General features: G+C 52.8%; 1 protein-coding gene across 2 annotated transcripts in view; it reads right to left on the reverse strand.

Moving 5' to 3' along the window:
* Nucleotides 1-12,976, reverse strand: part of CELSR1 (cadherin EGF LAG seven-pass G-type receptor 1) — a 129,200-nt gene that overhangs the window by 66,740 nt on the left and 49,484 nt on the right. The window lies entirely within an intron of this gene.

Here is a 12,976-nt window from a genome sequence, read left to right on the forward strand (position 1 = left end):
ATGTATATATACACATACAAATGTACATATATATATAGTATTATGAATTATACTAAAAATGCCTCAAATAACCACACATATATAATATACACATATACACATATATGCCATTATGAAAAATTATATTAAGAAAATGCCCAAAATATCAATATTCACGAACTGAGAGATCCAAGTACCAGACACATACCTCAAGGAATTCAGTGATCAATAGAAAGGCCCTAGATACACCGGAATATAGATAATGACGCCTTTTAAAGAAACAAAATGAATGCTCATCTCCTGGAGAACAGCTGCACAAGCTGCATTCCATGCGTAGGACTGGCTGCAAGCTCTCTGTTCTAGGCCCAAGGGGCAATGACCTCTCCCCTCAAGGTTCAAGGGGCAATCCTTGGAAGTGTTATTGCACAAATGCCCGGCTTTCCCCATTGGTTACCTATCAATTAGCCAGCCTTAGTTTGCTTTTGGACATGGAAATTGACCAAGGTGGTATATATAGTAAGAGCAGTGGGTATAATTTCCCTTATGTTGCCCCCCAAAATAAAGTCTGGGTCCCAGTCTCTCTCACTGTACCTACAGGACGCTGGGCCCAAGCTGGGAGCTCATGCAGCCAAGTGCTCTCTGGTATGGAAGTCTCCTTTCCCTTCCCAGGGCCCTCTCTGCCATATTGTGTGGTCTTTGCTTGGCTCTCTTTAGAGTCCTGAAGTTGCCCTGCCCCGGGCCATCTAGCTTGTCCTTGATTCCCAATGTGGATCCGGCCATCAGCCACACTGCTAAGGTGCTCTGGAAAGTCCCAAACCTTCCCACCATCGGAAGGCTTACGGGGTGAACTTGTGGTCAAGGCTGGAAAATGCTCACTCCATCCCTACCTACCTCAGAGATTTCCTTTCAAGGATTCACTGGACCACTTCCACCACTGGGCTAGCCCATCCCAGAAAGCCTTGATTCTGAACTGTCTTGTTATTGAATCCAGAACCATTTGTGCCCGAGACCCTTCATCTAATGCCACTCTGCTTCCCCTGCAGGGTGCTTTCCTCTCATCCAGAGGATGGAGACAATGAACATTGAGGATGGGACGGCTGATGGCACTGAAGCAAGAAGGACCAGGAAAACCCAGGTCAGTGAAAAGACCACCAGTGATGACTGTATCAAAGCTGAATGCTGGGAAATTCTAATGACCAGGCTGGATCCAAGGTGGGCCCCAAATGAGAATCGGTCCATTCATTCAGATGTATTTATCATGTGGCTTACTGTGCCCAAAACTGGGGATACAGATGAAGTTGCCCACAGAGAGTTTATATTCTCAGAGGGAGACCCGCACACCTTGGAGAGCTGGGCCAGGGAGAAGCACTTTGCTCGGAAAGTTACAGAAATGGTGCCGAGGGCTTAGGGGAGAAGGTTGACACACCCAATCCAGGAACAATGGCCCAGTCACTGGGATCGTGGTTCTTGGTTCCAGAACTGGACGGTAGGGGGAAGAGAGGGCTTGTGGTGAGTAAGGAGGCAATAGAGGAAGTAGCTGGAGAGGAGTGATGTGAACCGTGGATGGGGCTTTCCTGGCCTAGGCTTTCTCGCACCCCCCACCCCCTGACATGAGGCTGGGGGCAGGAGCCACTGGCTCTGGGAAATTATAGAACTCTGTGTGTGAGGTCTGACTTTTTGGACACACTACTTAGTGTTGCTGATTTGCCTCTGCTTTATTCTTTAAGTGCTGATCTTTTGAGAGGAGAGAAGGGAATGCTCCATTGGGGAGGGCAGATGAGGCAAAAACAAAATTTACAAATAAAAAATGTTTTCAATGAGGTTACACTGGAGACCCGTAGGGGCCTACCAGCTCCGAGCAAGCATCCTCCAGGCCTCAATTCCATGGAATGCTGGTGGCCTGAGTGCCAGTCTGCCCTTCTACCCATGCTTTGGACCCCGTCCTCCCCACCAATGGTGGCAGTGGACTCCTGATTGCTTCTTGCCTCAACTCTCTGCAGCCTCTGCCCTTAGAGCTAACAAAAGGCCACTGCACCTCAAGAAGCTCCAGTTGTTCCCTACTGATTCTCAAATAAAATGCCAACTCCTCTGCTTGGCATTCAAGGCTCTCCATAATCCTAGTTGCACTTGTCCTTCCAGGCTGATTCAAGATGGAATACTGGAAGGTCCTCACCCCACTGACCAGCTCAGGGCCTTTGCCCAGCTTGTCTCCTTCCCCTGGCATGCCTTCCCTTCTCACTGCCACCTCTTAGATGCTTTCAAGGTTCAGAGTCAGGATGCTCCTCTCCATGAAATCTGTCCCAATGACCTCCGCTGTTAATGTCTCTTCCCCCCTCAAATCCCCTTGTCTTTATTCATCCTTGTGGATGCTGCTTTTCCCAAGGAAACAATCTCCTTCTGGGTGCTTAGTATAAAACTCGGCACACAGCAGGTGCTTAATAAGTGCACATTGAACTGAACTGACGGGCAAAGGTAGTGCTAGATCGTGGGGAGCTTCAGTGCCAGGAAAGGAAGCTGACCTTGACTTGGCTTGCCAGAAGGAGCCCTTGATCACAGATCTGAGCAGCCTCCGTTTGGTGCCCTGTGAGGACTGTGGGCACAACTGGGTGGCCACCCAGGCCCAGAGCATCCATGTGGCAAAGTAAAGGGGCCCTTGCCCGGCCATCGGGTCTAGAATAAAGGCCCAAGGTGGCCAGGTGGACAAAAGCGCGGAGGATTCGCCGTTCCTGGGAAAGCGAACCTGGAGGGAGGGAGGAAGGAGCCGCAGGGCGGGGCGGAGGAGGGGACAAGGATCCTCCAGGTGGCAATGGGGTCAGAGAAGCCCTGGGCTTGGCGGGAGGCCAGGCGCATGCAATCGGGAAGGTATGCAGCATCTCGGGCTGTGTTTGCTTTCTTGGTCGGGCTCCAAGGTTTCCAAGGTAGCCGGTGGGGAGCGCAGGGGGAGCAAGGGGCCCAGCACTGTTTGTTGTTTGCACAGAATTAGTCATGGGGGGGGCACACAGTTAGACGACCTGCCCCAGGGTGGGGTGGGGGCTGCATTTTGGAGAGACTAGGGCAATGAAAGTCCTTGAAAGACCACACAGTAACTAGCCTGCTATCCCCATCCTCTGGGGACAGAAAGTGCCATAGTCCTGCTTCCAGATGGGGAAAGGGGACCTGAAATCCCTGCAGTAGTGCGGGGGGGGGGGGGGGCAGGCGCGGGGGTTCTAGCTTGGCTCTGCCAGGAACTCTGAATGGCACCTGGGAAATTCCCTTCCCTTTCCCCAAGCTCCCAAGTAGGAAAGAAGGGGGTTTGTCCCAGTGATTCCCCATGATCCTCAGTGCTCCAGCACTCCAGTCCCGATTAGTCCAAAGAGAGAACCCCCTGAAGGGGGTGCGTGTATTCACATTTGTCCTCTTCAAAGTTATAATTACATGTCAAATATAATCACCGGCTCCAGCCCAATGGAAATGAGCAGTTTTAAAATCAAATAATGCGACTCCGCAAGAGGTCCCTTACACCCACCAACCAGAACCTCGCTGTCTATTCTGTGGCCTACCAGCCCTCTCTTTCCTGGTCCTGTGTGCCGAGGGCTCAGAATCTCTGCTTTGACTCCCAAAGTCAAAGTCCCAGAGACCTTCCCAGAGCCAGGCAGGAAGTCCTCGGATAACGACCCCTTTGAAAATAATGAAAATAAAAACTTTCTTCCCTTGAGGAGGGGAGAAGGGAGTGGGTCAGCTTGCACGGGGCCCTGACTCACTAAGCATTTAGTCAGCACTTGTGATGCTCCAGGCATTGATTGGGCTTACGCTCCCATGATGCACCAGGTGCCAGGGATACGGCGCCAAAAATGAAAGAATCCCTTTCCTCCAGGTACTTGCCAAGGGAGGTGATATGTCCCTACGGGTCCCACACATAGAAGACCATCCAAAAGTGCCAGGAAGAAGGTGGGCTGGGAGGGGAGCCCACAGTGGCCGGGAGCCCCGAAGGGCTCCGGAGGAGAGGCAGCCGAGGTAGGCCTTCAAGGAAGGGGGGACCGTTCATCGCTGGCCTGGATTGGAGCCAGAACAGCGTGTGGGGGCCATTGCCTGTCTCCTGGGATCCCACTGGCTCGGCAGGAAGAACACCCTTCCTCTCGTAGGGATTTAAGGCCTGTGGGCCCCTCTCCATAGGGGAGATGTCCCCGTGCTCCAGATGAGTAATGCCATCAGCCAGGGTGCAAAGTCTGGCCCCGGCCCGTAGGCAACGGGGAACCATGGTGGGTTTTTGAGAAGGGGTGGAACCTGATGAAAGCAGGAGATGAATGGGGCAGGTGAGAGCAGGTGCTCATCGGGAGGTGGGGCTATCTCGGCATTCCATCAGGGTTCAGGGACGTTTCTTTGATTGAATATGGAACGGGAACATGTCCAAACGAGGAAGGGGCTGGCTTATGTGGAAAATGATGACGATGGAGAACGAGAGGCAGCGGGGAACCTGGGAGCCCAGCCCCTCCTTTGGGGGTGAACCCTCCAGGTGCCAGCGCAGCCGGCTTCTGCCAGGCCCTACTTAGCACGAGGCTGGAGATACAAGCCCCAAAGGAAAACCTGCCCCATCCTTACAGTCCCGAACTTACAAACGAGGAGACGGAGCTCGGAGGGACTGAGGAGCCAAGAGCGCGGGTTCAGGAGGCCCCTGGGTCTGGCCCCGGCCTCCTCCTGGCACACCTGTAGTGAACCAGCCAACTTTGAGACCCTGAGTCTCTTTCCTTATTCATGGTGTGAAGCTGAATGTCCCAGAATCCCTCCTCCCTGGGAGCTTAGCTTGTACCTGATGATGCTCATTAATGCTTCTCTGGTTCCAGCCGGGCCAGAGCAGGGGGATGACTTTCCAGCCTTGACAAGGCAGAGAGGATCAAGGGACCTTTGTGCTTCTGGGAAAAAAGACTGCTGGCTAAGGGAGGAGGCGGGGAGGACGGCCTCCAGGAGGAGGCCCAGCACAATGAAGCCGTCCCCAGCTAGCCCATGTCCATGCCAGGCATGGGAGCCGGGGCTGCCGGTCATCCTGAGTACTGCTGAAGGAAGAGTGAGCCATGGGGATGGAGGCTCAGGCCTGGCCCTCCTCTGAAGGCCTGGAAGACCTTGGCTTGCTCACACAATGTCTCTGGACCTGGGCTTCCTGGGATCTTCCCTCCCAGTTCTGACAGTGCTAAGGTTCCTTACAACTCAACATCTTTTTAAAATTTAATTTAAACATTTTAATTAAAGCTTTTTAATCCTAAAAATACATAGATAATTTTCAACATTCACCTTCACCTTTACAAAGTCTTGTTCAACATCCTTCTTGTTCTAGCTCTGACAGGCCGTATTATACTTTCCTTCTTGACGTTCCACGTTCTAAGGCCCCTCCGAGCTCTGACATTCCACGCTCTCACTTTCCCACTTTGGGTCCTCTACAGCTTGTATTCCAGAGGGGATTCAAGCACAGAACAGAGAACATCAGAGTTGGGAGGGACCTTCGAATAGGGAGCAGAGCCAGAAAAGATCTTGGTACGTAGAACAAAAGTCTAGAGGAAAGACTTAGAACAGAGAGCTTTGTGTTTTGTAATTAGGAGGGACTCTGGGAACTGAGAACAGGGGGTGTCAGAGCTGGGAGGGAGCTTAGAACAGGGGATGTCAGAATTTACCCTTAAAATGGAAAATGCCTGTGTTCTAAGGTTCCTTCCAATTCCATTCTGAGATTCTTTTCCCCGTTTCTTTCCCCTTGTCCATGAGTCCCCATCCCCAAATGCCACAGAGAGACACATCAGCTGAAGATGTGTCTGAGATTTTCCAGCCATTCTGCTAATCTATTCTCCAAGCCCTGAAGATCAGGAACTTTTCTGGAGATTGTGGAAAAAGTGAACTGGGAGAGAGGCCTGAGCTCTTTGAACACGAGACAAAAATCTTCCCACAATCCCTGGCCTGTGAAAAGTCCACTGTCTTAAGGAAGGACTGAATCTGTCCTGGGGGTGGCTCTTGGAGCCCAATTAGCCAAAGACCATCGAGTTCCCTCATCAATTCCCAACCTCGTTCTCCCGAAGAGCTGCTCCAAACCTCGTCTCTCCTCAAGCTCTCCTGGCCCTCACTCCCTGAACCCTAAAGACCCCCCTGAATAAAACAAGGCTGCTGGACCAGAGCCCCCTGCTCCTCTGTCCTCCTCACTGCTCGGCCCTCACCTCCTCCTCCGTCACAGAGCCTGAGCCTGGCCCTTCTTACCGAGGGGAGCCTCCATCCCGTCCCACGGCAGACAACCCAAAGTCGGCCCATCTCTAACCGCATCTCTCCAGGACCTGCTCTGATGTTCCTCCTGGACCCTGGCCACCTTTCCTGTGTCTCCATTTTGGCCGCCTGTCACAGGCCGTTTCATGAATAGGAGCGTAACGGATGAGCTTGCAGAATCAAGCCTCGAAGAGGCCTTTTTCCCCTCAGCCCCTGGCCTCGAATTTGGAGGCAACGTTGGCTCGGCCAGGGTGGCTTGTCTCACAAGTGCACCCCTGCAGTCTATAGCCTGCGGGGTGCAGGAGGTGGAAGGGCTGGGTCACCCTTCTGAGGGGCTGTCAACGCGGTCCAGGTGGGACCTGTTCTGTTCAGAGCCCGGGGCTTGTTCTCTGCAGAAACCTCCATCCTCCAGGAATGAATCTGATCTTTGGAAGCGGCCCAAAGTCGTTCAGAGCCAAATCTGATGATGGAGGTGGAGGCCGGGGCAGAGTGGGGGGGGCAGGGATGGCTTCAGTGGGATGAGCTCCTTGCACGGCTCAGAAGCAGGACCTTTGGGCAGAGCCCTGACAGGGCTTCCCCCCTGGAAGCCTCACGGGTCCCTGGGGCTAGGGCTGGAAGGCCCACAGGGTGGAGAGACTCCTGAGCCAAGGTTTCTGGCCCAATCTCAACCATCCCCTTAGCCCTGGGATGTTCCCATCCTAGATCCAGAAAATGATATTCAGAGAAGAAAGGGATGTGCCCAGAGTCGCACAGCTGGCACGTGAGGGGAGCGGATTCTGCGGCTTTTCCCGAACCAGGGACGTCTCTGTGGACAGAAGCTCCTCTGCTTCGGTGCTGTCTGTATGCACTATGTGTACACCCCGTTCTAAACTTGGTACCCATGGAGCGCTGGAGGGAATCTGGGGGTCCAAAGCCTTGTGCTTTGGGGTCCTGCGCCCCCTTGGCCACAGACCACCCCAACAAACCCCTTTGAGCTGAGATCCTGGGTGCAGCACAGAGAATGGCCAGATCTGTTCCGCTGCCCGAGGGCAAAGCTCTGCAAGCATCTCTGCCTGATTCTTCACGCCACGTCCCCCTCACCCAGTCGGCTCCCAGGCCCCGTCCTCCCCACCTGCACAATGTATCTCACGATATATGCACAGTCATGTGCAAAGACAGAGAGAGGAAGGGAAGAGGGAGAAAGAAAAGCAGAAAGAAGAGACGGAGAGAGGGCGAGCCAGCCAGCCAGACTGAGAGATTCCTCTCACACAAAGGGCAAAGGCCAAATGTGGCGTTTTGGGGGTTCCGTGGGGCAAGTGCCACAAGCCCACCTACTTGCTTTTACGTTATCCCTTTCATACACCGTCCCTGTCCGTTACAGGTGTTTAATAAATGTGACTTAAAGTTAAGTGATTTGCAAAGGACAAAATGCAGAAGGGCAATGGAGAGATGGGCAGTCACATGCAATGCCCGAGTCAAGACCAGAGGAGGCCTGAGGGAGGGGGAGGGGAAGAGGATGCAGAGAAATGGAGATGCTGAAAGAGCTCAAATAGAACTGCAATGTCAGAGCTGGAGGGGGGCTGAGAACAGGGGATGTCAGAGCTGGGAGAGAGCCTAGAACAGGGGATGTCGGGGCTGGGAGGGAGCTTAGAACAGGGGATGTCAGAGCTGGAAGGGGGCTGAGAACAGGGGATGTCAGGGCTGGGAGGGAGCCTAGAACAGGGGATGTCGGGGCTGGGAGGGAGCCTAGAACAGGGGATGTCGGGGCTGGGAGGGAGCTTAGAACAGGGGATGTCAGAGCTGGAAGGGGGCTGAGAACAGGGGATGTCGGGGCTGGGAGGGAGCTTAGAACAGGGGATGTCAGAGCTGGAGGGGGGCTGAGAACAGGGGATGTCGGGGCTGGGAGGGAGCTTAGAACAGGGGATGTCAGAGCTGGAAGGGGGCTGAGAACAGGGGATGTCGGGGCTGGGAGGAGTCTCCCAGATCTTATCTAATCCCCTCATTCTTTAGATGAGGCGACAGAGGGGATGTTATAGGAGTGAAAGCCACCAGCAGCAGATCCTCCCAAATTAGAAACAATTCATGGGCGGTGAGGTGTTCAATAGATGGTGTATAGGAGTAAGGACTTGCCTCCCTCAAGTCTGGTCTTAAATACTTACTATCTGTGTGCAAGTCACTTCATCTTATTTATTTCAGTTTCCCCATCTGTCAAATGGGTTGAAGGGAAATAAACCATAAATAATAATAATAAAAAAGTATCTTTGCCAAGAAAGCCCTAGATCGGGTCACAGAACCAGATAGGACCAAACAGCAACGGGCCAATAATTGGCTAGGTCTTTGCTGTCTGAAGCCCAGTTCGGCTCGGGGCAGGAGTACCAAGGGCTGGCCACCAGGATTGCCCTTTTTCAGCTATAAGAACCTATGACGATATTTCTTAACGGCGGTGGGAATGGTGGCCACTGATCCCTGGGGTGGTGGGAAAGCCCCATCAGAGCCAGGGGATGTTCGGAGCGCGAGGGACGGCAATTTCATGATCCAAACCTCCCCACTGCCCTGAAAAAAAGGGAATCCAAGCCCTGCGGTTGGCCAGGGGGACTCCACTTCCTCTGGAATCATTTCAGAAACACAAGATGAGAGTTGTCAAAAGTAATTTTTTCTAGCATTAAATTCTATTTGCTTTTTCCGCAAGTTAAATTACATCCTTCCTCCATCCAATTACTCACTATCATGTCTCCTGCTGCACCGGAAGGGAAGGGAAGGGGGCATTCATGGCAAGGTCTCCTTGGGCGTGCTCCAGACTCCAGACCAGCGAGAGCCCCCCGAGCTCGGCTTCCCCGCCGAGCAGTAACACAAAACTCTCGCAGACAGAGGCACTTTCATCGGGCATGGCCGATTAGCATTACAGCAGCAGACCGAGCGCTTCAAAGCCATGGGCTGAGGGAGGATGGGGACATTGTTCTCTGGCGGAGTTCTCCCGGAGGAGAGCCGGATCATGTTTGGGAGCTGACAGGGCTATTCTTGAAGAGTCTCCTCTGGCCGACCCCTTCTTTGCGATGATGGACACTCACTTTTCCTGTCAGTACTCTGAGCAGGAACAGTAAGGAAAGAGCCATGGCGGCTCAGCCTGGGGACCCGGCTTCCACTAGCCAGGGCTACCAGTGTGTGCTCCTGGTGCCACGCGTGGAGCTCTGACTGGGCACTGGAGGCCGGCTCGGCTTTGGGCAAGTATCCCCGTCTCTTTGAGCCTCGGTTTCCTTCAGAAGAGAAGACAGATCTAATGGAAAGAGGGCCGGCCCCCAGGGGAGTAAAGGGACCTGGGTGTGAGCCCCGGCTCTGCCAGGGCTGTATGGTCCTGGACAAGCCAGCTGCCAAGCTTTAAAAAAAGGAATGACAACACTCACACTCCTACCTCCCGGGGCCTGTGTGGTGGAGCAAGCGCACCGCTCTCTAAAAGGGGCGTCCTTGCCACCATGCCCATTCCTGCTAGCTCCTCGGGGGCACCATTCTGGGAATTCAGCGCACACTAACTGACCATTAAGCTTGGAGCCCCTGGAGATTCCAACACAAAAACTGCCCTGTTTTTGTAGTAGAGGAAGGAGCGTCTGCTCTTTCTCGGGCATGGGGAAGACAATGGCAGGTGTGCCAACAAGCAAGTGAAAAATACTAACAAGGTAAGCGCCGGGTAATTTCTAGAGAGCTGGGAGGCCCCTGGTGATGGAGGGAACAAAAAAAGACTGAAGATGCACCTCGGAGCACCCTTTCCTCTTCTATAAAGTCAGGGCAATAACCTTGAGCCGCACACGCCACATCTGCACAGAGGGTTATGATACCCGGAGGCCCATGATATCCCGACATCCAGGCCTGAGCTTTGTCGACCCAGAAACCCAGGCCATGGGGAGAGAGGACTTTCTCCTCCTTGGTCCTAAACACTAATTCGATAACTTTGGGGATGCTCAGACTAACCATGAGAAGATCATTAAAATCAGAGGAATCTACAACATTCCTGCCAAACTAGGTTAAAATGCAATTGAAACATAGTTAACAAAATAAATAAAAATGCAATGGAGCGTGGATGTTGTTAATATGTGGCTTTCTGAATTAATCCACAGCCCATAGGGATCCTGGGAGCCCCCAGTTTCTATTTGAGTCTGCTACCACTGATTGCATTGATCCATAGAATCATAGTCTCTTCATCTTGGAAGGTCCCCAGCTGGCATCTAGTCCAACCCATGACCTCTCTCTTCAGATCCTCAACCAGGGATCATCCAGCTCCAGCGTGAAGACGTCCAATAATGAGAGCTCACTCCCTTCCACCGGCAAATCCACAGAACCCATCCAAATGTGCTGGGCTACTGCCCCGCTACCTGAATTGGCAAAATTTGGCAAGGATGGTGCCCATGACTTGGGGAACGGCTGACAAGTTATGACATAGGCATGCGAAGGCATGCTATAGTACTGTAAGGAATGATGGACGGGGTTTCAGAAAAATCTGGGAAGACCTATATGAACTGATGCAGAGGGGAGTGAGCAGGACCGGGAGAACAAGGCACCAGTAACAACCACAAGTCAAGAGGACTCATGAAAAAGCACTCTGCCCAATTCCACAGAGCGAGGCAGATTTTCTTTTTTGGATATGGCCAATATAAGGATGTTTTGTTGACTAATCATGAAGGTTTTGTTTTTCTTGTTTTCTCAGTAGGGGAGAGGAAGAGAAAAGTAGAAGGGAAAGAATTTAGACCTAAAAATCAAAAGGAAGGGAGAGGAGGGAGAAAAGAAAGCAGAGAGAGGAGGGAGAAAAGAAAGCAGGGAGAGGAGGGAGAAAAGAAAGAAGAGAGAGGAGGGAGAAAAGAAAGCAGGGAGAGGAGGGAGAAAAGAAAGCAGAGAGAGGAGGGAGAAAAGAAAGCAGGGAGAGGAGGGAGAAAAGAAAGCAGAGAGAGGAGGGAGAAAAGAAAGCAGGGAGAGGAGGGAGAAAAAGCAGGGAGAGGAGGGAGAAAAGAAAGAAGAAAGAGGAGGGAGAAAAGAAAGCAGGGAGAGGAGGGAGAAAAGAAAGCAGGGAGAGGAGGGAGAAAAGAAAGCAGGGAGAGGAGGGAGAGGAGGGAGAAAAGAAAGCAGGGAGAGGAGGGAGAAAAGAAAGCAGGGAGAGGAGGGAGAAAAGAAAGCAGGGAGAGGAAGGAGAAAGGAAAGCAGGGAGAGGAGGGAGAAAGGAAAGCAGAGAGAGGAGGGAGAAAAGAAAGCAGGGAGAGGAGGGAGAAAAGAAAGCAGAGAGAGGAGGGAGAAAAGAAAGCAGGGAGAGGAGGGAGAAAAGAAAGCAGAGAGAGGAGGGAGAAAAGAAAGCAGGGAGAGGAGGGAGAAAAAGCAGGGAGAGGAGGGAGAAAAGAAAGAAGAAAGAGGAGGGAGAAAAGAAAGCAGGGAGAGGAGGGAGAAAAGAAAGCAGGGAGAGCAGGGAGAAAAGAAAGCAGGGAGAGGAGAGAGAAAAGAAAGCAGGGAGAGGAGGGAGAAAAGAAAGCAGGGAGAGGAGGGAGAGGAGGGAGAAAAGAAAGCAGGGAGAGGAGGGAGAAAAGAAAGCAGGGAGAGGAAGGAGAAAGGAAAGCAGGGAGAGGAGGGAGAAAGGAAAGCAGGGAGAGGAGGGAGAAAGGAAAGCAGGGAGAGGAGGGAGACTAGAAAAGAAAGAGCACGTTTGGCTAGGCTGGGATCTCAGGAGGCCCTCAGGATGGAGGAGGAGAGGCAGTCAGTGGAGACACATGTTTGTACTCCTTGAATTCTGCTTGCCGAGATTGCTGCTCTTTCCTTTCTTCCTTCTCTTGACATGGAGTGGGAAGGGTGCTCAGGATTTGGGTTGGCACGGGGCTGGGGCGAGGAGTGATGGTCCGGGGGCAGCGCTTCCTACTCCATTGTTCCCCACTGCAGCCCAGCTGTTTCCGATCACTTGTTGAGACACCCATCGGCCCGGGTGTCCCTGAGCTCTATTTCCCTAACCGCTGATCCCCTTCTGGGCTCTCCCAATCCTGGTTGCCCTCTCTCTTCCTGCTACTAAATGCCAGCTAAGACTTTAAATCCACATCCTATACCAGGCAGATTCCTGTCATGTAGCAGGTAAAACATCCCAGTCCCAGGTAACAACAGGCTAACTCCTCCTAACATGTTTGTGCTAAACACATTAAACAAGGACGCGGAGAGAGCCCAGAGTTACCTCCGGAATGCACCAGCTAATCCACCTTGACTGCTCCCGGAAAGGGCAGCTCCCCAGCGGTCAGGAGCTGCTCCCCAGACAGCCAGAGCGGCCTCTCCTCCCCTTCCACGGGAAGCACCTGACCTGAGCTCTGGCGTGGAGGGCGCTGGATTCAGATCCTGACTGTCCCTCCCTGCTTGCGCGGCCCTGACTCACTCACTCTCCTCTCAGGGAGGATGATGGTCATAAATAGGCTTCAGGAATCGGACTTCCTGCCGGCCTGAAATGCCCAGAAAAGGGAGCCGCTCACCGGGGCGGCATGGGAGACAGGAAGACCAGCCCGGACTTTGAGAGATGCCCTGGATTTAGGCCATGAGGAGCCTGAACCACTTCGGTGGTTCTTAGTTACCTCACCTGCAAAGTGTTCTCTAGGGTCCCTCCCAATTTAAAGCGAATGGGATTCTCTGTGCAACAAGGGCAGACTGCCACCCCTCACTCCCACCCCAGTGAGGGACACAATTAGAGGAGTTTGTTCTTTTTTAATTTTTAAATTTAGGGCTCCTATAAGGAAAACTTCCAATCACCGGAGGTGGGAACAGCAATGAGCAGGGCAGCCCCCCATCTCAGAATGGG

Source organism: Sminthopsis crassicaudata, chromosome 5 (genome assembly GCF_048593235.1).
Source record: "Sminthopsis crassicaudata isolate SCR6 chromosome 5, ASM4859323v1, whole genome shotgun sequence".
Taxonomy (NCBI): domain Eukaryota; kingdom Metazoa; phylum Chordata; class Mammalia; order Dasyuromorphia; family Dasyuridae; genus Sminthopsis; species Sminthopsis crassicaudata.